Source organism: Quercus robur, chromosome 2 (genome assembly GCF_932294415.1).
Source record: "Quercus robur chromosome 2, dhQueRobu3.1, whole genome shotgun sequence".
NCBI classification, from domain to species: Eukaryota; Viridiplantae; Streptophyta; class Magnoliopsida; order Fagales; family Fagaceae; genus Quercus; species Quercus robur.
Genome location: NC_065535.1, coordinates 7,509,774 through 7,533,350, shown reverse-complemented (window position 1 = coordinate 7,533,350; position 23,577 = coordinate 7,509,774). Strand labels below are relative to the sequence as shown.

The 23,577-nt window shown below is 34.0% G+C and overlaps 1 long non-coding RNA gene across 7 annotated transcripts; it reads left to right on the top strand.

Moving 5' to 3' along the window:
• On the top strand, positions 1 to 21,694 carry LOC126712138 (uncharacterized). 7 transcript variants are annotated; one of them, XR_007651052.1, is made up of 13 exons: positions 3 to 354; positions 1,848 to 1,937; positions 4,873 to 4,998; positions 14,274 to 14,535; positions 14,646 to 14,719; positions 16,505 to 16,579; positions 16,718 to 16,789; positions 17,467 to 17,538; positions 17,815 to 17,868; positions 17,957 to 18,064; positions 18,142 to 18,248; positions 19,784 to 19,920; positions 21,421 to 21,694. It is a non-coding gene; the product is annotated as an uncharacterized LOC126712138 (long non-coding RNA). The 7 variants fall into 7 exon arrangements; XR_007651054.1 differs by lacking the exons at positions 16,505 to 16,579; positions 16,718 to 16,789 and having other exon boundaries at positions 7 to 354; positions 14,274 to 14,362; positions 14,462 to 14,535; positions 21,421 to 21,692; XR_007651055.1 differs by lacking the exons at positions 16,505 to 16,579; positions 16,718 to 16,789 and having other exon boundaries at positions 1 to 354; positions 17,960 to 18,064.
• Positions 21,695 to 23,577: the final 1,883 nt, after the last annotated feature.

Sequence of the window (23,577 nt, the reverse complement as noted above, 5' to 3'; positions counted from 1 at the left end):
TATCAAAACGTTAGCAGAATTAGCCAAAAAAAGAAAAATCAGAACATAGAGAGAGACCCATCCCACACGTTCACAGGGGAGATAGGCCAAAAATGGGCTGCGTTTTTTTTTTTTTTACCAACTTTTTTTGGACCAACTTAAGATTTGAAGTATTTTTAATACACACAGAAACTGACATTGATGTATACAATTTTACAATAGCACTCACAGTCACTCAGAAATTCCAAAACAAATAACTGTTCGTCTCTCTTGGCGATCATGGCAATCGCATACCTCTTCGTCTCTTGGCGCGGCGGTCTCAGCTCCTCTGATTAGATACGAATTGGTTCTCTCTCTTCTACGCCTAAGCCTCGGGTACTTTTCTACACAATCTGCGATTTATTCATTGTTTGTGAAAAGCATAATGGTTTTTTTGATTCTTCATTCATTGTTTGTGGTTACAGTTCTGTTTAAATTTTTTTTCTGCAACTTAGAACCGATTTGCGTGACCGGAAAATGGCGGTTTCGGCGCCAATTACGGTTATCTGAATTCTGTTGCTTTCTTTTGAGTGAATGCTTAGAGTTAGAGAATTTGACTTGCTTCGTTGAATTGAATAGTGAAATATGTAACTTGTACTGAAGATCTGTGCAGTGGTTTATGAATTCGTACGTTCAACATGGAATTCTCTTTCTTTTTTGGTCTGTTTGAAAATTTGAGAGTGGCCACTTGATCTAAACAGGGTTGTATTTCTCATGTAATGTCGATGATGCGGATTTGTGTTTTGTATAGATGATATATTGTTGGTTTTTTGTTAGGTCGCGAATAGGATTAGGTGTTTATTGGTCATTTATCCAGATATGCTAAGTGTTTTTTGACACATAGAGTACTTGAATACCCCACACCGAAGTTGTAGTTACGCTAATTAATCACAATTAATCTGACTAAGTCCAAGCTTGTTTGCTTGGGCCATTGATCATAGGGGGCTGGGGTTGAGTCCATCTAAATAAATTTGTTAATTGGTTATTGGTAACAGATGGCCTGCCAGAGCGGATGGCATTTCTAAGGTGTAACAAGCAGGCTGATATTGGTGGGCTTAAACAGAAACATTTGCCAAGGGCCTAAGGATTCTGCAAGCAACAAAAAGGAACTAGATTGGGCCATGATAGTAATGCATAGTTGTGTTGACCCTGCATAACTAAAGGACCTAAAGTTTATGTTAAGCCAGTTAAGGGTACTTATTATTGCACACTTGTTAGTGTAAATCGCCTATACACAATTACACATCAAGCATTCCATCATTAAACCAAAAAAATAAGGTACACTAGAATACTAACATAAAACCAACTGCCCAAACCAATCTGTGGTGGGAGCGATGGCCTCGAAAATGCTCTCTAGGAGCTGCTAGCCTGCTACTATCTTAGCTGAAAAAAGAGCATCCTTATTTCACAATATGTGAATCCAACCCAAAGTCTTGTGCATGGAACAACTCACTAACTTTGATTCTCCTGTTGTTTGATCTTTTTCCTCTCAATACTATGCCACCCCCCAGATGAGTTTCTGTCTTGTAGAATTGGCATGTGAGTTGTTAGAGTCAAGTTAGTTTACTAACTGTTAGTTAGTTGCTATGGAAGTTACATTCAGCTTGTTGTATAAAGATTGTACTTGCTGCAATTGAATGAACAACAAAAGGGATAACCAATTTCTCTCTTTCTAATCTTCTATACGTTTCCAATCTCTCTCATTTCTTGGGAGGCCTGGCTACCACAAATCATCCACCCTAATCCTAAATCGTACAAGTTTTTTCATTAACCTCCTAATCCATTTTTTCAGTGATTGCATGACGTGAAATTTGCATTCTTGACTGTAGGGAAGTGAAAAAGGTTGGGTGATTATTAAGAGAAAAAAGAAAGGCTCCTTGAAGATTGTTTGGGTAGGCCCTATTCTGAGCACTTAGCAAGTAAGTGGTTGCTGATTTGAATTATTCTTCTATTCTAACTGGGTTACAGATGTATTTGTGAAGGTTTTTAGGTATTAGGATTTAACAAATGAGAATAGTAAGACTTTGAACAAGGGGTGGTGTTATTGTAATTCATTATTGGTGGCTACTAGATTCATTTAAGTTTTAATTAATGAACGGATTCATAAAGCAATGGGTAGTGAAACAATTTTTATTGGATAAGTAATAATACTTCATTCATGAAAGATGAAACAATATAGTGGGTAGTAAAACAAATTAATAGGGCTAATGATGATAAAAGCTCGAAAATGTGTTAAAAACACAAGAGCTGTTTAGACCCCCAATTAAAATTACGGCTAGGTTGCTTTTACTCTAACTTATCGAAGTGCGGAAACAAGAGTAAATGAAGCACAATAAACCAATATTACTCTAGTGCATAAACATTAATAACAAACATTAAAAGTAAAGCACAAGAGTAAGGGAAGAGAGAATGCAAACTAAAGATAACACGCCGATGTGTTATTGAAAAGGAAACCGAAGAACTTGGCGAAAAACCTCTCCGTCGCCCTCCAAGCGATAATTGATCCACTAGAAAATCAGTTGGGATACATGGGTTAGCAAGAGACCCTCCAAACCTAATCTACCCGATATACCTAAGCCCTCCAAGCTCCTACTCCAACAAGGCTTCTCGGAACCATGTCTTGTCTAGCTCTTCGGATCCCACAATCCACTCGATTGCATCCGCCAAGCCTCACCAGCTTCTTTTGGCAATTCCCCAAAACTTCCCAAGCTCCAAAACACTCTCTACACTTTGAATATGTGTGGGTTGTGTTTGGGTACAAATCTCCTCTCAAGGTATGACAATGGGAGAGGGATGGAGAAGAAGCTGCAATGATTTCTCACTAAAGATGAGTAGCTCTCTCTCAAAAAGATGGGTGTGTGTGTTGTAGAAAACTTATCTAGGGTTTTTCTCTCTGAATGGCCTTCTTTACATTTGTGGGTAATGAGGGTATATATAGCATGGGTGAAGGGTAAGCAAGTTATACTTAAAAAAACCTCTAGGCAGAAAGTTTCGTGACTATCTTGTGAAAAGGCCTTACCCGCAAGATACTCATGAAAACAACAGCCTGGCACAACTCTTCAGCTTCCAGACATGTGCTCCTCACGTGGCTCTTTCGCGGGTTAGCTTCTCGCGAGCTTCTTGTGAAATCCACTGATTCTTCACCAACTTGATACTGTTAGGTTCTAAAGACTTAGGAACTTATGTATTTAGAACTCTAATGTGTATTATTGGCAAACCATGATCAAAACAAGTTGTTTAGACTTGCTCAAAGTTGTTTCATTTATGTAAAGTTGGATTTAAGTTGTTGCAGAATTAAAAGTGCAATTCGGCCTGGTTCTATCGATTGAAGCTTAGGCTCGATTAATTGAAATTCGGGCAGGATGCGTTTTTCTGCAGAATTCCAACTTAGCCCTAGTTCATTTAAAACGTTTAGGGTTTTGCATTTTTACCCTAGGTATATAAGGCAAACCCTAACCACGTTTTAGTGTGGCTCATATTGTTGTTTGTGTAAATCTCTTGTGAGATTTGTGAGGAGCTTTCCTTTACACAAACTTAGAATTATCAAGAGGAGATTTGTTCAAGAACTTGATAATCATTCAGTTTCTGCCATAAGAACTTAAAGAAACATAAACGGGTGTGCTTGTACTTGCTGGAGAATTCTAGAAAGAAGGAGTCCGTGGTCTCGGAGTTTGCACGTGGTCGTGTCAGTAAGTTTCTACTGGTGGGTAGCAATAGGATGTTAATGGTCTAAGTCCTATTGTAAAACTTCGATCTTTCATAGTGGATTCAGGTTTACCTTAAGGATAGTTAGATTAAATCCTCCCCAAGTTTTTACCGGTGTGGTTTCCTGGGTCATCATATCATTATGTTATTTATATTTCCGCTGCTATACATGATATGATTGTTTGATTGTGATAACCTAGATTTGGAATTTGGACTAAGTAATAACTTGGCTAATTATCTAGGTTAGTCCAATTGTGTTTTGAAGGGGTCTAAAAACCATCAAGTGGTATCAGAGCGGGTAGCTCTCTTGTTGTAGATCTTTTGATCTCTGAGCTGATCCTTGACCCCTATTATCATGGATAATTTGAAGTGTCTTTTTTATTATGTTTCTGCTCATGCTTCTGTTGATTTTATTGATGCTTGTGAAACTCTTCGTAAGGAATTATTGAAATCTATGAAAATTGCTAAGAAGTTCAAGGAAGAGTTAAAATTGGTTAATCTTGAAAAAGAGGAATTGGTTGTTAGATTAGATGAATCTAATAAAAAGAATGAATTTTTGAGAAATTAAATTTCCTCTCAAGATGAGAAGATGAAAAGCTTGGAACAAGAGTTAGTTGAATCTAAAGCTAAAATTGAAAATTTGACTAGTACCAAGCCTGCTGTTGATAACAAAAGTGTTTCTGTTTCTCTTAAGCCGAAAACTGAGAAAGTTTATATCCCTCCTTTCAAGATGAATAATAAAGAAAAGGCTTATTTTGCTAGGTTAGACAAAGGTAAAAGTTCTGATGTAGACGCTGAAGTTTCTAAACCTAAGTCTAAACGTACTGTTAGAGAGTATAATAAATCTTTTTTTATGCCTACTTGTCACCTTTGTGGTGTTGTTGGTCATATTAAATCAAATTGTTCTTTATTGAGGCAAAAACCAAAATTTGATACTAGATTTGTTGTTAGGAGTACTGATGTTCCTAAATTTGTTCCTGTTTGTCACTTTTGTGGTGTCTCCGATCACATTCGTCCTAATTGTCATAAACTGAAATTTAAGCATTTTGTGTTTCAATCTAGGATATGTGATGATATTTCTCCTGCCATAAGTCTATATAAATCGTTTCATATTATTTTGAAAAATTGATGCTTGTTGGCTTGTGAAAGGAATTTGCAGGATTTCAGTCTCTCTCAGAAGATTGGTGTAATTCCTCAAATACACTCTGCTTCTTATGGATTTTCACCTACAAAGCCAAAGACTTGTGCTATATGGGTGAAAAAAGATTCTCTAAGGTGAGTGTTATTTTACTTGTCCCTAATTTAATTCTTTCAATTGTTTGTGGACATGTTTTATTTTTGTTTTTTAGGTTGTTTTTTTTATTAAAAAAAAATCTAAAAACATTGAAAATTTTCAAAAAGACAAAAATATTTTATTTTGTATCTAGTTTTATTTTTCTTAAGGATTACATGAATTATGATATCTCTCTCTTGATTAAGAACATGCTTGACATTGTAGAGAAACTTGAATAGAATGTGTTATATATGTGCTAAGCTATTTTTGATTTTGTATGAGTATGTACTAGTTTGTACATGTACTTATGGGTTAATTAAGAAATTGACATTTCTTGTTTGTGTACCCTCTATAGCTTAGTTAAGCATTGTCATGCATTGCATTTGCATTGTTCATTTAGCATAATGTGTGCTTTTGTTTTTGGTCATAAATTAAAAAAAAAAAAAAACCAAAAAGATTTTTGTGTTTTGTATTTTACATCTTGGATTTATAATCAAGGATTGACCATATTATCTTTACATAACATGTTTATGTACCTTTTTTAGCTTGGATGAACTTCTTTTATTACACTTTACTAGTTTGAGTTTTGTAGTGCATGTTGTGTGGGAGATGTTTATAGTTTTTGATCACTTTTTCTTGATCTTGAAGTCACATGTCTTTGACTGTCGGACTTGAACCTTTTGAGAAATGCATAAATAACCATCTTACCACTGTTTACTAGCCAATCATGAACACCTTAGTACATATCGTAAGATTTTATGCTCGAGAAAGTGTAGCACATGCACAAAAAGAACATAAGGTATAGCCTCGGTTTAATTGTTAAAATTGGTGTGTAAATTATTGGACTTAATGTTAAATCAAACAAATAAAAATTGGTGTGTACAACATGAGGCAAATCAAGAAACTTACATGATTGCAAGCTTGTTTTCTAGGAGATGTGAGAGTTATAGGTGATAGTCTCTTTCAAATTTATGTGATGAATTTTGTAGAAATTGTGCTTAATTTCTATTCACATATCACCTCACATGTATCTCAAGTTTTTGCTAGTTACACACACTACACAAGTTATTCTTTGCTAAACTTGGTACATTATATTATGTGTGACCTTGTTGTGGCCATCCAAGATTACATGTTCCTGGATTTTGATGCAAAATGTGTTTAATGTTTAAGTTTTGGAGACAAATTGGTTGAAAAACTTGTTTTGGGAAGATCTGGGTTGAATTCAAGTGTTTTTGAAAAACTTTTAGTCTCATACTCATGCATTTCATTCATAAAACTATGTGCTTTGAGGAGTTTCTACATTAAAATGCTTTGTTTTTCAAAAATCTGATTTTTCCAGATTTTCGATCGATCGAATCTCTCTTAATCGATCAAAACTGAAAAATTTCAGTTTTTAAGTATTTGACCAATTTTTTTTATGCATCATTTATGTTTAGGATTCACATGCCTTGCATTGTGTTCTGTAACCATCTTGCAGTTTTGTAGTTATATCTCTCATTGTTTCACACATAACATGCATACACTTTGCTAAATTGAGTACTCAACTTGATTTAAAAATTGATTGATTAATTTTTGAGTTATGTACTTTTTAGTATATGCTAGTTTTATGTGTGAATTGCAGGAATTTTTTTTTTTTTCCTCTTAAGAGATATGATGGATAATCAATGTGCAAATATTTTCTCTACTCATGCAACTGTTTATGGGTCACATAGTGTCATGTTTGCATTTATTGAAAGAGAGAATATTTTTCTTCATGTGCATCCTCAACTTAGTTTTTCAGTTTGGTGTGTGTGTTTTTATTTTTCCCCACCTCCTAAATTTTCCCCAAAACTGTTTTTCCCAACGCTTGTTTTGTTTTTCCTATTTTTATAGGGGGAGAAGCTTGTTTTTAACCCTTGTTGTTCATAGGGGGAGTTGTTGCTCTTCGTAGGGGGAGTTGTCTCTATTTTCTATAGAGTTGAATTGTTTTGTGTTCCCTTGATTGTCTATTTTCTCTTGACCTTTGTTACTCTTTGCTTGAGTTATCTTTGTCAATTTATGACAAAAAGGGAGAGATTTAGATGAAATGTGGGAATATGTGTGGAAAATAAACGAATGTTTTGTTTAGGGGGAGTTAACATTTTTTTTGATGTATCTAACTTACGGGAGAGTTAGTTTGCATATTTGTTGATTTACTGTTTTTGTTTTTTCTGTCACATATATGGTTATGCATTTTGTTTAGTATTTCAAGAAATATACATGTTGATTCAATTGAGCTGCTGTCTACACTTGCAACTGATGGATAGTAGTTAGGATTGAATTTTTTTTATGAGCATTTTTTTGTAAAGGGCTTTTCTTTGTAAACTTTGAGCTTTTAGTTGTGTTTTGTCACGGATTGCCAAAGGGGAAGTTTGTTAGGTTCTAAAGACTTAGGAACTTATGTTTTTAGAACTCTAATGTGTATTGTTGGCAAACCATGATCAAAACAAGTTGTTTAGACTTGCTCAAAGTTGTGTCATTTATGTAAAGTTGGATTTTAGTTGTTGCAAAATTAAAAGTGCAATTTGGCCTGGTTCGATCGATTGAAGCTTAGGTTCGATCGATTGAAGCTTAGGCTCGATCAATCGAAATTCGGGCAGAATGCGTTTTTCTACAAAATTCCAACTTAGCCCTAATTCATTTAAAATGTTTAGGGTTTTGTATTTTTGCCCTAGGTATATAAGACAAACTCTAACCACGTTTTAGTATGGCTCATATTGCTGTTTGTGTAAATCTCTTGTGAGATCTGTGAGGAGCTTTCCTTTACACAAACTTAGAATTATCAAGAGGAGATTCGTTCAAGAACTTGATGATCATTCAGTTGCTGCCATAAGAACTTAAAGAAACACAAGCGAGTGTGCTTATACTTGCTGGAGAATCCAAGAAAGAAGAAGTCCGTGGTCTCGGAGCTTGCACATGGTCGTGTCAGTAAGTTTCTACTGGTGGGTAGCAATAAGATGTTAGTGGTCTAAGTCCTATTGTAAAATTTTGATTCTTTCATAGTGGATTAAGGTTTACCTTGAGGATGGCTAGGTTAAATCATCCCCAGGTTTTTACCGGTGTGATTTCCTAGGTCATCATATCATTGTGTTATTTATATTTCTGTTGCTATGCATGGTATGATTGTTTGATTGTGATAACCTATATTTGGTATTTGAACTAAGTAATAACTTGGCTAATTACCTAGGTTAATCCAATTGTGTTTTTAAGGGGTCTAAAAACCATCAAATACTAAACCCAATACAATAAGATCCCACAAAATACAAAGAATAAAATTAAAGCACTTACAACACTTTTTGTCATGGAATAAAGCTAACATAAAACATAGTTGTAAATCACAACTTTACAGATGATCTTAAGTAAAATCTTGATTTTCATTCATTTTTGTAGGAAACTTGTGGAAACTATGGTATTTCCAGCGTGTACACATTTTACAACTAGAATTAAAGCACACTACAACTAGGTTTGATTATTAGAACATTGTTCCCCCCCCCCCCCCCCCCCCCCCCAATTTTTTTTTTGGTGGCTATGACTTTACATTTTCTTACTAGTTAATTGTGGGCAATTGTAAGTACTAGAAGGAGAGTGAACCCCCTTTTAGGGAGACAATTTAATAAAGGATCTCTCAGCAAAGTGAAATTTAACTAATGAATTATAGGTTGTTTGATAGAATTTTCATTGATCTTATATGGTTGTAAACTTGTGAGCTTGTGCATTATGTAATTATTTCTCTTTATCTAATGATTGTCATGGTCATGAATTAAGTACTAGAAGTTGTCCTGTTTAAAAATTTCAAGATCCAAATAAGGTGAGTTTCTTATGCATACATGGTTAATATGTGAATCTATAAAATGCTTTTATTTTTTCCCAATTAAGATGTACAAAGAGTATCATCTATATTTACTTTCTTTGCCAATGAAAATGCTAGTTAAAACATGAAATTGAGTCTTGATCCTCAAATAATTGACTCTCAACCTTTAACGGTGCTATGCTTGCTTCTTTGTTATTGGCAATATCTCTTTTTAAGGTGCAATTATGTTTTGTTCATGATTTATAATTGCATTCTTAGCTGAATCGAAGATAATGAATTAAGAGATCATATCACAATTCCCCCTAGTCTGATCTGAGTTGGGAGGTGGGATTGTGGTTTAAGAATAAAAAGAGATGAGTGTTTCTTTGTCCAAGTTATTTAGTATTCTTTCTTTTACTACACGTTCAGGTAATGTATATATCACATGCTTATAGTCATAGGTAAAGATAATTCCAATAGTAGTTCTCGTTGGTTTAGGTGGTAGAGGAACTTTAATTAAGATAGGCAACAAAATGTCTCTGGTTGATCTTCTTGAATGAACATGCTGATGACTTGAGAGACTTTCAAACAAAGACTGGTGAGTAGTAAACAATGGCCAGTTTATTACTCCTGGACCCCCTCTGGGGGATGGTTAGGGTGATTGTTCGAATGAAATTCTCATTCCCTAATGTTTATAATAATCAATTCTTTAAATTAGGTAATTGGATTTGAGAGCTCTTTCAAAAGGGGTCAACCTCAACAGCAAAATTCTTAGTAAAACTTGGGACACTAATCTTGTTCCATCATTCTGCGCTATATAGTTCTTAGTTCCTGCTTTCCATTATAGATGGTGAGTGTCTGTTTGTCTATGCCTCAAGCTGAAAATAAAGAGAACCTATTTTATATTCAGAGCAATATAGTTTGGTCTTATTTGATTAATGATCAATGGTGCATTAGTGTGGCTGAATTAGTGTCATCCAAATTACGCACTTGTTCTGCTGATGCAGGCTCTCCTGTTAGCTGAATTAGTGTGGTTGTTACTACTTTAATTGGATAGTTGTTGTTGTAGGGTAGTTAGTTAATAACAGCTGTCATTTTTGTATAGCCATGTAGTGAGTTAATTGGCAGTTAGTGTTTTTGTCCTTGAACATAGCGTTTTTCACTTATTAAAAAAAAATAAAATAAGTGTCTCTAAGTCCATGATACAATCATTATTTATTTATTTTTATGTTTTTAGGTCTAGATTATTTAATAAAAAAAGAAACCTACAGTAAACCAAGGCATGTGTGTTTGGCAGAAGATTTCCATATGAATTTGTATGAGTAGATTAAAGTCATGATTTCATTTTCAAAAAGTTTACATGAATGTTGATACACAAAGTTGAATTTCTATTCTTTTTTGTTCATGAATACTCACTAAGTGTATAAAATACTTGTGAATGTTTAGACCCCCAAATACAAATTTTCCAATACAAGCTTATATTCAAACAATATATGTGCAGAATATGAAATATAAGTAATACCCAAATTAGCAAAATACTCTAAGCCATTAATTAATCACAACCAGCAGAAATTAAAAGTTAAGAGTAAGGGAAAGAGAGACGCAAATACAAGATAACACCGGCACATGTTATCGAAGAGGAAACCGAAGAACTCTGGGAAAAACCTCTCCGCTGCCCTCCAAGTGGTAAATGATCCATTAGAAAATCAGTTGGGATACATGAATAGTAATAAACCCTCCAAGCCTAATCTATTCAATGCACCTAAGCCCTCCAAACTTCTTGCTCCAACAAGGTTACGCCAAACCGTGTCTTCTCTAACTTTCCAAATACCGCAATTAGTCCATTGCATCAACCAATATGAATTAGTTCTCTCTTGAACTGTTTCTCAAACACCAAGAGCCTTCTCACTATTCTAAACTTGGAAAGGTAAGGATTTGGTTTATAATCCTCTCATGTGTATGACAATGGAAAGGGTGAGAGTAGAGGAATTTGGAGAATCAAGTGTATAAGATTATGGATGAATAAATCTTGTTTTTCTCTAGGGTTTCTCTCTGAAAATTCTCTTTGGAAGCTCTCTCTCTTTTGTTTACATTTCGTGGGTATAAGGATATTTATAGTAGGATATGAGATGAAATGTGAAAAATCATTTTTCAACAAAACAGGGTGCACTAGCAAGTCACTTCGCGACTAGGATGAGTCACAAGTTCCAGTTGCCAATTACCAGACTAGGCCAGACTGTACTTTTTGTCCTATACTGATCCAGCTATCCTAACTCTTCATCTTCCTACATGCTTCACACATGTGCTTCATTTTGATGCGTCACCACTCGTGAGTCAATCGTGAGTCCTAGTCACAAGTCACCTACTTGTTGCACACTCTTGATCAAATCTTCACACTCTTTTACACACAACCCTTACATTTTTCCCACCTAAATACAAGATTTCTAAATGATGAATTACAATCAAATTTGACACAGAATAAAGCCAACACATAGTTGAATAAATTCAACTTTACAATCTCTCCCTTTGGCTATTCCATGACAAAACCCTAAAATAAACTCACTTAAAAATGTGAGTTGGGAACAGTTGCCAAAACTCACTCACACCTAATTCTAGATCTGTGAAGCTCTTGAACCATACGAACAAGTCTCTTGAAAACAATATTACAAAATGCACTCATTAATTTCATTGTAAGTGGAAACCTTAGAATGCATATGGAGCAAGCACAATACGATCAAGCAAGTATGAATATGATAATGAAGCATAACGTGATCATGCAAGAACAATCACTAAAAATAGTGACTACAAAGAACATTCACACGGTGAATGAACATCTGAACATATAAGCAAATAAGCTCAATGCAAAGTATCATTTGCATGTCCAACACTCAATCAATGCAAGAAGCATTAGGTTTTAACTTTCATCAAGGATACAAGATCCAACAAGGGCACAAGAGTACTAAAGAAAATGCAAGACATTAACTAAGAGTACTAAGCTACATAAGCAAGGGTACATAAAAGCATAGTCTAAATAACTAAAATATCCAAGTATCCATAACACAAAGTATCCAAGTATTTTTTTTAAAAAATTCTAAAATCATTGAGTACTAAATCAAAGTGCTATGAAAACCTTAATAAAAACTATAAAACCATAAACTAAAACTAATGCTTTTTACTCCCCCTTAAAATAAGCTCCCCCTCAAGAGCTACCATACTACTACTCCTCATTTTTTATCGAAATGGCCAAAGGGATAAGGCTGGTGAGTAAAGCTGTTAAACTTGGCTACCAACAAGTTGATTTGGTCCTAGATAACTACAAGTATGTTGGAATGCTTATCTGCTATATCACAAAGACCATTAATCCTCTTGAGTATGATCTAAAAAGCATCGAGAGGAACTGATGACGATGATAATGCTCCTCTCCTACCTCGACCACCACTATGTCTTGGAAGAGGTTGTTGTCCTTCCACTTCAGTCTCTATGTCAGCCGGAGGTACTTCTTCAGTCTCTTCAGCTTGTTCACCTCCAGGAAGTAGAACCTTACTTCTTAGGATTGTTTAAGAGTTGATGGAAAGAGATGGAGTCATTAGGCCTATGTGTTGTGGAGTCTCCACACCATTGTCATGAAGAATCCTCATTATAAGATTTGGGACAATGAGCTTTGATCTTGAGGACTCTGCAATGATGTTGTACAAGTGTGCACTAATGTCAATGTAGGTATTCTCACGAAGTTTCATGAGGAATATGACTCTAGCATTGTTGATGGTTGACAACTTCTTGACCTGATACAAGTTGAACATCATGATATATGCTAGGCATCTTAAATTCGGGGGAAATGAGGTTGTGTTGAGGCTTCGTCCTTCCCTATGGCCACTAATGCAAAGTTGCACAAATTCTAGAGAAAGCATTCTATCCTTGAACGGAGTGAACCCTTCATGATCTTGTTCTTCAAATCCAAGTATAGCATCAATGTCCTCAATGTCAAGAGTGAATGCATGACCTCTAACCCAGCACTCTATGTGTTCCTCTTTGAGTGATGCATTAGCATAAAACTTTCTAATCAAAGGTTCACAAATTCTGGGGAATTCACCAAGAAGTTTATCCCAGCCCTGTCCTTCAAAACACCTAGGAATGAAGGAATCCTTAAGATCAGCAAGATGCACTTATCTCTCCTGAATGATTGGAATTGTTTCAAATTGAAGGGCATATCTCTCAAAATGTTGAATGGAGCGAAACAAATTGTTATCATTGCTCTTTCTCTTGTCACCACGCTGAGCAACAGTTTTTCGTGGAGCCATCTACAAAACATAGCAGCAAAGACCACAAAAACAGAGCACAATGAACGGCAACAAACTTGGTTAGACACAAGTTAGTACCAAAAACAAAACTACAAATTAAACCCTAAAAACTGAAATTTAAAGAGCAATTCTAAAAAATTGACATGTGAAGATGCTAAACATCAAAGTATAATATAATCATAGCATTAGTCACACAACATGTCAAAGATTGTATGTGTGTGCCTCATATGAAAAATTGTGCATATACGAGGTATGAAATCATGCAAGGGGCAAAGTGTGAAACACATAACCATTGGCTGTTCCAAACATGAAAACATGATTATCCCCAAATTTTGTACTCGACGGAGTCTAAAAATACACACAAAAACCACTACAAGAAAATCAAGCAGTTGCGGCGAACCTATTGCGGCGGGTGCCAAAACAGTCGCTATAGGTCGCCTTATTGCGGTGCGAATTGGGCCAGCCACTGTACAAGAGATCTATTGCGGCGCGCTACAGCGGCGGGCCAATGACCCGCCGTAATATACCTGTTTCAGCGACCCCAAGCTTATATATAGCGGTGAGTCATTGACCCGCCGCAATAGGCCCTTACATTTCCCCCACCCGGACCTAAATTTTCCCTCTGTTTTTTTTGTCCCTGTTCATTTTTAGCGCCTTTTCATTTTTAGCTAATCTCCCACACACTCTCTCTCTCTCTTAGACACCAAAAATCTCCTCACTGTCTCATCTCTACCACTACCCACAAACCCACAGCCACAGCCACCTCCCGACCCCCGACCACAGCCACAGCCACCTCCCGACCCCCGACCACAGCCACCACCACCACCCAAAAATCGAGCCTAGTTAGGTCCAAAAACAAATGGGTCAGGTCTAGCCCGACCCATTTCTCTTATCATTTCTAACCCTAACGGTTCGTGCCCGTAATCTAGAACCTTCCCTCGTTTTGCTATCTCATCCGAACTCTCTTGACAGAAACCCATGGCTTGAGCTACCTGATCTCATCACCTCAAACCGGCACTGCCACCATAGGAGGTGGCTTGCTCCTCATCAAAAACCCTTACCAAGATCTCTCTAATCTAGTTACGCACAACTCTTTAGCATTCATTGATTCCTATTTCTTTTTTCTGTTTATTGTTATCGAAACCCTAATTTCTTGTTTGGTACACCGTAGGACTGAAAGACTGGTCAAAAGAGCAAAAAAGGAAGTCCTCAAGGTTCATCTTGGCACCGATTGACGCTTCACGAGAAATTCATCGCTCTGTCTATCTCTCACTCAGTCTAATTCTCTATTTCTCTTTGATTCTTTGCTGTTATTATTATTATTATTTTGGTTTGATTATTTGTTTGGTTTTTGAATAGCGGCTAGGGATTTAGAGGAAATTCAAGAGCTGTTGAGATTGGTCGATGGCACTGTAAACCCTTCAGTTTCTCAAGTAAAGATGTTTTTTTTTTTTTTTTGGTTAATTAAGTAATTTTAATTAATGGGTGGGTAAGGGCTTTCTCAAGTATGCTTATTATTTTTTTTTTTTGTTGACGATTTCAGAGATTGCAAAGCCAGTGTCTCTGGAAACAGCAAGTTCTAAATACCCATCAACGATTCCAGTCTCTGCTAAAAAGGTAAAGGAAAAACTCTCTCTGTGTTTGTGATTTATTTATTTATTTATTTTTGTGTGAAATTGTTTTATGATGGTGTGACTCTACTGAGTCTATTCAGCTTCTCTGTTGTTGTTCTTAAATGCCTCTGGAATGCTGTTGTACTTGTGTGTGTGTGTGTGTGTGTGTGTGTTTTTGTCTCCTCTGCTTTGTAAAATTTAGATTGTCATGATCCCAAAACAAAATACATAGTTCTTACAAACTGGGTTGTTGTATTTTAAACAGAACACAAAATACATTAAGAAAGTTATTAAGTTGTTGATCTAATAATTTGTATAGTAGCTTTAGCATTTTCCTAATTCTTTTTAAAGGAACAACTAGTTTCCTTTTAATACATTCAAGTACATGTTTCATTTGGGGTATCGTACAGTTTGCTACACCTGGTCCCTGGAGTATTGTATAATTTTCCGTTTCATATGTGATTTTTTTGGTTCCCAAGCTTTCCTTTTCAATATGAATTCTGTTCTTTGTGGTTTTGATGTTATGGTAACAAAGGTTAGTGTATTACTTTTATTTTTTAATTACAGTCTTTATAGGTGCTAAGAAGCAAAAAAGATGATACATCCCCATCTTGTTAAGTTTGGAACTGCAATTATTTTTTTCAATTGTTTTCATGTGAATGCACATTTTTAGTGAAGTGTATGTGTTTATTTTTGTGCTTGTTTCTGATACTGCTATCAAATAAAGCCAACTTTCTAATCAGTACTAAAGTTAAATTGATCTGTTTTGGGTTGTTTGTTGTTTATGATTCAATTGTTACTTTGATTGTTTGTAGCTAGAAAATATCAATTCTTTGTGCTGCTTATAAGAGAACACTATAAAAGCAATGCAATAAATAAAGAGAAAAGATTTATCAAATGCTAAGTTGCAAGGATTTAGGGCATCCTTTACTTAAAATGTGGTATCATGACAAAGGTATTACAACCTGCTGGTCTCCCTACCTGTGTGCATTGCTGTTTTGTGCTGCTATACTAAAGGCTGGTGCTGCTGTTTGTGCATTGTTGTTGTTGTTGTACATGCTTATATGCACTATGCTTCTGTTGTACTTGGTGTTAGCTGTATTGTGATACTTGGTAGCTATTAGCATTGTACGAGGAATTGATATAGAATCCTAGGATGTTTTGGTAGTTATTGGGAGGTCACATTCATTTATAGATGACCTGGCTAATTAGGCATGTGCTGAACGTATTATAGCGCATGTGATAGAGAAGGAGTTAGTTAATCAATTCAGCTGCAGCTTAGTTAAAAGGCTGCAATGATTTTAAGGAAGAACATCAAAAGAATAATAATCTGAGTTTTCTCCTTTTTGCACTCTAATCTCTACCCCTAATATTCTTAGGAGGCCCAGCTACCTTGAATCAACCATTACAATTCACAATTGCCTAGTTGGTTTTTACCTTCTCCCTGGTTGGTCATTGGTGGGCAGAGCCAAAATATATTCACTGGTCAAATGTTGCCCAAAGCCTTCGAGTGTTGTCAAGTATCAAGTCATGATGTTTTTAAAATTATTTGTTCAACATGGCTGTATATCAAGTATACAGCCATGTCCCTAACCCTAGATTTTTAATAGCTTCTATATTCGGCACAATTCATGACACTTAGGTCCATGTCCACAAATTATATGATATGTTGGGAAATCACTTTTCTTTTTTTAACAAGCCATAGTTTTTGAGTTCTTTGAACGTGTGTATTTATTATTATTATTAATTTTGTTTTTGTTTTGTTTTTTTTTTTTTTTTTTGGGTGCAGCTTTGGTTGCCCTGGCCGTCTTAAACCTTAACAGATGTAGTAGTCTAAATGATGATGGATGGGAGAAATTTTCTGGTGAGTGACCTTAGGTTATTGATGCCATATTGGATATGGCCTTGTGGATGATGTAATGCATCATAATAAGAAAATTCTTATTCTTATCTTTACAACTGTTGCATGGTTGTTAATCTTGAGTCTACTGCATTGCTACAGGGAATAAAAACTTGAAGGTATTGAGCTTGGGATTCAACAATATTACTGATGCCTGTTTGGTGCATCTTAAAGGTTCTCTCTGTTTCTTTCCACCCACTCCTTTCTTTTTCCTTTCAGAATGTTTGACCTTTTCCTTTCTATTTTCCAATGTAAGATATCCAAAGAGCAGGTCAGCTCAGTCTAAGCAAGTTTTTGTGTTAACTTGTTACTTTGTTTTGACCTTTTCATTCTTTTCCTCACTCAGTAATGAAAGGACATGGGAGCACTTTGCAACCTTGACTAAAATGACTTAGAACACTACATTTTCATTTATAATGAAATATTGTGGATGAAGAACTCTTGATCTGTTGGTGATGGTTGTTTGAAAAAGAAATACTTAAACCTTTTTGGAGTAAAGGACTAGCCTGGGTTTTGTTGGATTTTTTGTTTTTTCCTTTGTAAAATTCTAATAGTTTAATTTTCTTTTACAATGGGACGTCCAAATGATAAAGGCAGTTTTGAAATGAATTGTTCGAAGCTTGGATAAAAAAATAATAGCTGCTTTGTTGGTCAAACACCACATATGATGAGATAACTGTTACTTAATTTTTCTAATTTGCAAGTATTCAATTTTTTCATTTTAGATATTTCTTCCATATAAATTTTATTGTCTGACTAGCCTATTTTTATACTGCCTTTGATATTTCTTCCTGGATTTTTAGGGAGTGGCTTCAAACTAGTTCTTTTTGTGTGTTATTGCTTCTTTGCAGGTTTAACGAATTTGGAAAGTTTGAACTTGGATTCCTGTGGGATAGGTGATGAAGGGCTTGCTAATCTGACAGGTTTATTATTATGTTTCACTAATTCATTTTATACGACAGTTATGATTGTTATGTGAGATGGTGTGTGATTTAATATCTTCTCTCTTTTGTTTCATATTATCTTCTGGAAAAAGTAGGTTAGTGAGAAATAAAGCAAACATATAAGTAAATATAAAGCTTGTTAAGCGTGCTTTGATATCTGGACATTTCTGCATAATCACTTTCTTTGGATATCATTTTTTTGTAATGTTTTACCTAGTTATGTAGATCCTTCTTGAATTTCCCGTGCCTAATCAGTGTCAAATAAAAACTGCATCATCAAAAACCCTTACCGAGATCTCTCTAATCTAGGTACGCACAACTCTTTTGCATTCATCGATTCCTATTTCTTTTTTCTGCTTATTGTTATCGAATCCCTAATTTCTTGTTTGGTACACAGCAGGACCGAAAGACTGGTCAAAAGAGTAAAAGAGGAAGTCCTCAAGGTTCATCTTGGCACCGATTGACGCTTATTGAGAAATTCTTCGCTTTGTCTATCTCTCACTCGGTCTGATTCTCTATTTCTCTCTGATTATTTGCTGTTATTATTATTATTTTGGTTTGATTTGTTTGGTTTTTGAATAGCGGCATACCATTTCCCCCACCAACACAGAAGTAAATTAACATGGTTGAATTTGAAGGAACGAAATTGAAAAATCTTTGCCCCATTTCGTGGTTTCATTGCCAGAGAGGTGTGTATAAATATTCATAATCATATCTGTAATCTGTGTTGATTTTTTCAATGACATTTGGGCTGTGGTTTTTGGGTTTTTCTTCTTGGCTGTTAAAATTGAATTCATATTATTTAGGAAGATGTTTTTTGTTTATATGGGTGGTAAATTATCTAAAAATTTAGTACTTTCTGTGATAGTTTATAGTTATGCACGGTAGGTGTTTGTGAAAATGTTTGTTCTGGTCTGTAGTGATACTGTACAGTCAAAGCAATATTAATTGCTTTGGTTTTATTGCAAAATTAACTTGAAGAAAGATAGAAAATTGAGTTTAATTTTATCTTCATTGCCGAATGATATCTTGGAACCATCATAAACCCAAAAAAAAAAAAAAAAAATTGAACTAGTATAAAAATTATTTGTGCAGAATATTTGTACCCTTTTTATAGCTCCAGTTTACCACGAGTTTTGTAAACTACAGGAATAAATTTAAGGGATCAACTATTATGTACTAGGTAAACTTATAGTTATGGAGCTCGCTAGAGTCTTAGGATCACATTATCTATTGATTGCATTCTAACTACATACCGACACCTTTTTTTATTGAAATGTCTGTTGGCATTGCATGGAAAATGTAGACAACCCCTACCTTCTTTCTCCACCACACATGGCTACATTTGTGTCGAGTTATGGTTGTTGATTTATCAACTTTGAATTACTATTGTATATTGTCTTATGATAGTGCTGGGTTGGTTGTTATTTATTTATATTTGGGCATTAAACACTATTGTTTATATTGTTCTGTTGATTTTCTGAAATCAAACAATGGAAACATGGTGGTTGTTTTGTCTGAATTTGATTGGTTTATGAATATTCAAATTTAAGGTCCAGAATATAATGCTAAGAAGTAGCTTTCATTTTCCTTAACTGACTTTGCGCTCATGTTTCTATGAAGTTTAAATGAATGTAATCTGTTTGTTGCGTCATTGGAAATTAATTTCTTCTTCAATTGTAGCAGAGGCTAGACTTATTTTAAATCAATTATAGTTTTCGATTGCTTCGGAAGTAGTTTTGTCACATTGTGGAGAAAGAAAGAGAGAGAGAACTGTCAATCACAATAAAAACATGAGTTATGATAGTGTTCATAGTGATTTGAAGATATTAATACTAACCATGTGTCTTTTCCCACAGTCATCATCCCAAATAGCCTAGTCAAAACTTGCATATGATATTGATAGTTGATGGGGAATTATATGTTGCTGGCTTGAACGTGTTATTCTCTCAAGTGGTTTAGAATGATTCTTCCTGTTTGAGAGACCAATAATGTGTTGCTTCAGCTATAGCTTTGCATTTCAGTGTAGGATTGAATGACTGGAAGTATGCTGCATAATGCATATACCATTTTTTTAAAAAATGTGTAATGCTATGTTTGATTTAATTGGCCCTATGCTTAACTTAGGAGTGAAATATTTATAGGAAATTCTAATAGCAGAGGATAACATGCCTCATCATATTACTATTTGTGTTTCCTAATATTTCATTTTTGTTGTATTTAGAATTACATTTTGCGTGTCAAGGAATTATGAGTAGCTGAGTGCTGTCTTTTATGCTTTAAGGTTTCTCAGAATTGCCAAAGTCAAATGGTTTCCTAATTATTGAAGCAAATGGTGGGTTGAACCAACAGCGCTTATTGGTATGTTTTGTTTCTTCAAATGTTATTTCTCTTTGTTTTCCTAGAAAGATTGGTTGAATATGGTAATATTGCCTTAGATCATAGATGGAAATGAATTTTGTGGGTTAGACATGATGATTTGGTGACCTTGATGTCTTTTGGTCTTTGGCTGATGGTAAATCTGTTCCGATTCAGATTTTGTTGGAAGACATTAGAGCATTTTGCTAAAATATATCTCTGATCAGTCAGATATTGAATGATGATGGGATGAATGTAATAAATTTGCCAAGTATATCTTACACTCCGCATTAAAATTTATTTGGTAATTTACACGTGATTCTAGATGATGCCTGGCAGGGTAATTACGGTAAGATAAGGATGAGCACATTGATTCATCTTCTGTTTCTTCTTTGTCTTATTACTATTATTATTATTATTTCACCCAGAAGGCGTTGTATTAAAGATGTGACAGTGCTAGTTGTTCCAGTTATATTAGCCCTTCCTTCCTATAATTGCCCTCTATATATATCTGTTTTTGGTAGACCCCAAGTTTAGTACCGACAGGCAAACTCCAAGTTTTACACCTTAGAAGTTAGAAGTGATAGACATTTTTCTATCTCTTATCTAAAAAAAAAAAAAGACATTTTGGTAATTAATGGCAATGAATATACTGAAATAGTGGCGTCAAAGTATCTGTTTACCCCCTTTTTTTTTTCCCTATCTGTTTACCCCTTTTTTTTTTCCCTTCCTTATCACATAATTGGAAAGGCATGGATTGAGTTAAGATATAAACTTGTGCATTAATTCTAATTAAGTCAATTTAAGTTATTTAGACTATTAAAAAAGCTCTAATTATAACTAATTTTTTCGGATATCATACAAGTTGTGACAAATAGTATTACATTACAATACTAATTTAACACTTGCTTTACCTTTTTCTAGTTTTTGTTTTGTTTTGTTTTTAAATCCCCAATATACCTACTACGTAATATGGTTCAGTAACTAGGGAAAAAGAATCTTATCTCATAAAATAATATAAAATAAAACAAGAAAGAAACTCAAAATTTTTTTTTGGGTTAGTCATAGAAAACCACCCTAAACTTCGTGTGCCTACACTTTGCAACCAAACTATGTATACTTATAATCATAACCCCAGTTGTCACAAATTTTTTAAATTGCATCTCACAATGTGATTAACTGTTCAAATTAACGATCACATATAGTCCATAAAATTTACTACATTAACTGACTACAAGAGCAAAACAATGTGACCTGCATTGTTATCATTAATTTCAAAAATCAATCAAGGGGGATGCAGTTTACAAAGTTTCTGTCTTGCAGCTCTTCATTATAGCTGTGTTTCTTTGTTTTAATTTGTGTTTTGTTTTTTTATTTTATTATATTTTTTTTATATTGGTTATCTGCGAGAGTTATATTATCTTAAATGATTTTTGTTTTCCCTTTTTCTTAGCTCTAAATTATACTATTTGGAGGTAATATATGTTACTGATTTAATTACAGCTTGTTTTAAGAATGCTGTCTATAAAGCACTGAAGCGGGCAACTGAAAGGGAGATTTCTCAAAGTGCTGATGTCATCTGTTGCACATGTGTTGGTGCTGGAGATCCTTGATTGGCAAATTTTAGGTTCCGCCAGGTTGAAATGCATCTAACATGTGGAAGTTTGTCTAGGATTCACTTGTTTAAAAGTTTACTCTTTTTAACTTTTTTTTTTTTTTTTTTTTTTTTTTTTTTTTTTTTTTTTTTTTTTTTTTTTTTTTTGCTGCTATTGGTATAGTGCATTTGGATCATTCACAGTGGTTTTATTTTTTTTGGATTTTTCTATTCACTGATTTTTTTGGAATGTTTTTCTAAAAAGTTAACCTCTTTTTATAGGATCTGTCTGCAATGTTGAATTTTTAACTTGCTATTCCACTGAGAAATTTTGACAATCAAATGAAATCGATAAAATTATATGCATGTTTGGCATTACTTTGGGAAGAGAGTTTTAATTATAGAGTTTTAGTAGTTTGTAATATAGAGTTTTAACTGAGAAGTTTTTTAGCTTTTTTGGCTTTTGAGTGTTTGACAAATTGCGTTAAACAATGCTTTAAAGTGGTAGATTTATAAAGCATGATTAGTGAATTGTAGAGTTTTTTCCCTAAAAGCTTCAAATTTTAGCTTCCTAATCATGAAGGTTGATGTAGTTGAGCTTTAAACTAGTTTTCTATTGGGGAGGGTTTGGGAATTGGGATAAGCGTAGGTCTTAGGTTTTTTTTTTTTTTTTTTTTTTTCTGAAATACATTGAAAATGCTGTTACTATTAGTTGTATGCATAATTTATAGGTTTTTAATATATTTCATTCTTCTTTATTTAGGTTTTTTTTTTTTTTTTTTTTTTAAATGCTGAATAAGCTTGAATTCTTATATATTTTATTATTTACTAATAATTTGAGTCTGAAATATATGGAGTGGAGTATATATGAAGCTGACCAAACCATGATATGACTTATAGTGAAAGAGCTTATAAATCCCTTTGTGAATTCCTTCCTTCAAACCCAAAATTCTTTTTTTCTCTTTTATAGTATCTCGGAACTCTGAGTGTATAAAGGGGATGCCAATTTTTTTTTTTTTTTTTTTTTTTTAAACAGGTCAGAAACTTTATTAAACTAAAAAAAAGTACATGTATAAAGAAAAATGCTATACATACAAGCCAACGTGTAGGCAGAGATTATCAAAATTCTTCCCATTTTTTTTCTTTTTTTCTTTTATAAATAAAATAATAGACCATTAAGTCAGTCTTACATCAACTGTTATTATGAGAAAAAGGCTTGTATCTTGCACTTTAAAGTTCTATGGTAGTATTTCCCTATTCAAAAAAAGTTCTGTGGTAGTATGAAAATCTCAATAGAAAAAAAAAAAATATATATATATATATATATATATATTTAAAATAATCATTAATAAGAGATATTAAGAATATTTCTATAGATAATAGATTCATATCAAAAATCATACAATGAAATAATTATACCTCACTAACTACTAATTCTTCTTTACCTTATTTTGGCCCATACTTAAAATGAATGATTAAGATTATGAATTCCCCCATTTTTTTCCTGTACTTTTAATTACATAATTGTTGACTGGTAATAAAATAAAATGAGTCTCTGTCTCTGACTCTATTTGCCGCTTCCAATCCAAGTCTGACTCATCACTCGTGCCCCTCTTCTTGTGTGTTTTCTATTTTTACCCTCATCCTCTGTACATCTTCAATTTTGTCTTACATTTTAACCCCGCATGAAATAAAAAATAAAATTTTTGATTTCTTGTTTTATTACTAAGATACTATTATCAAATAAATAAATAAAAATATTATTAGTACTTCTTCTCAAAAAAAAAAAAAAAAATATATATATATATATATATACACATACACACACATACTATTAGTAGTTTAGTACTACTTAATGTCATGAATCTTGTGATTTGTATTTTTTTTTTGTCCCTTTACTACTTAGTCGTACATAATATATATGATTTCAATTTAAAAACTAAAATATTTGTATTGTGTATAATAGTCAGTACGTAATAGATATTGTTCATACTTTATATTATATACTTCTTTACAATATTCACATTATTAAATTAGCTTTACATATCACAGGTTCTATGGTCTGG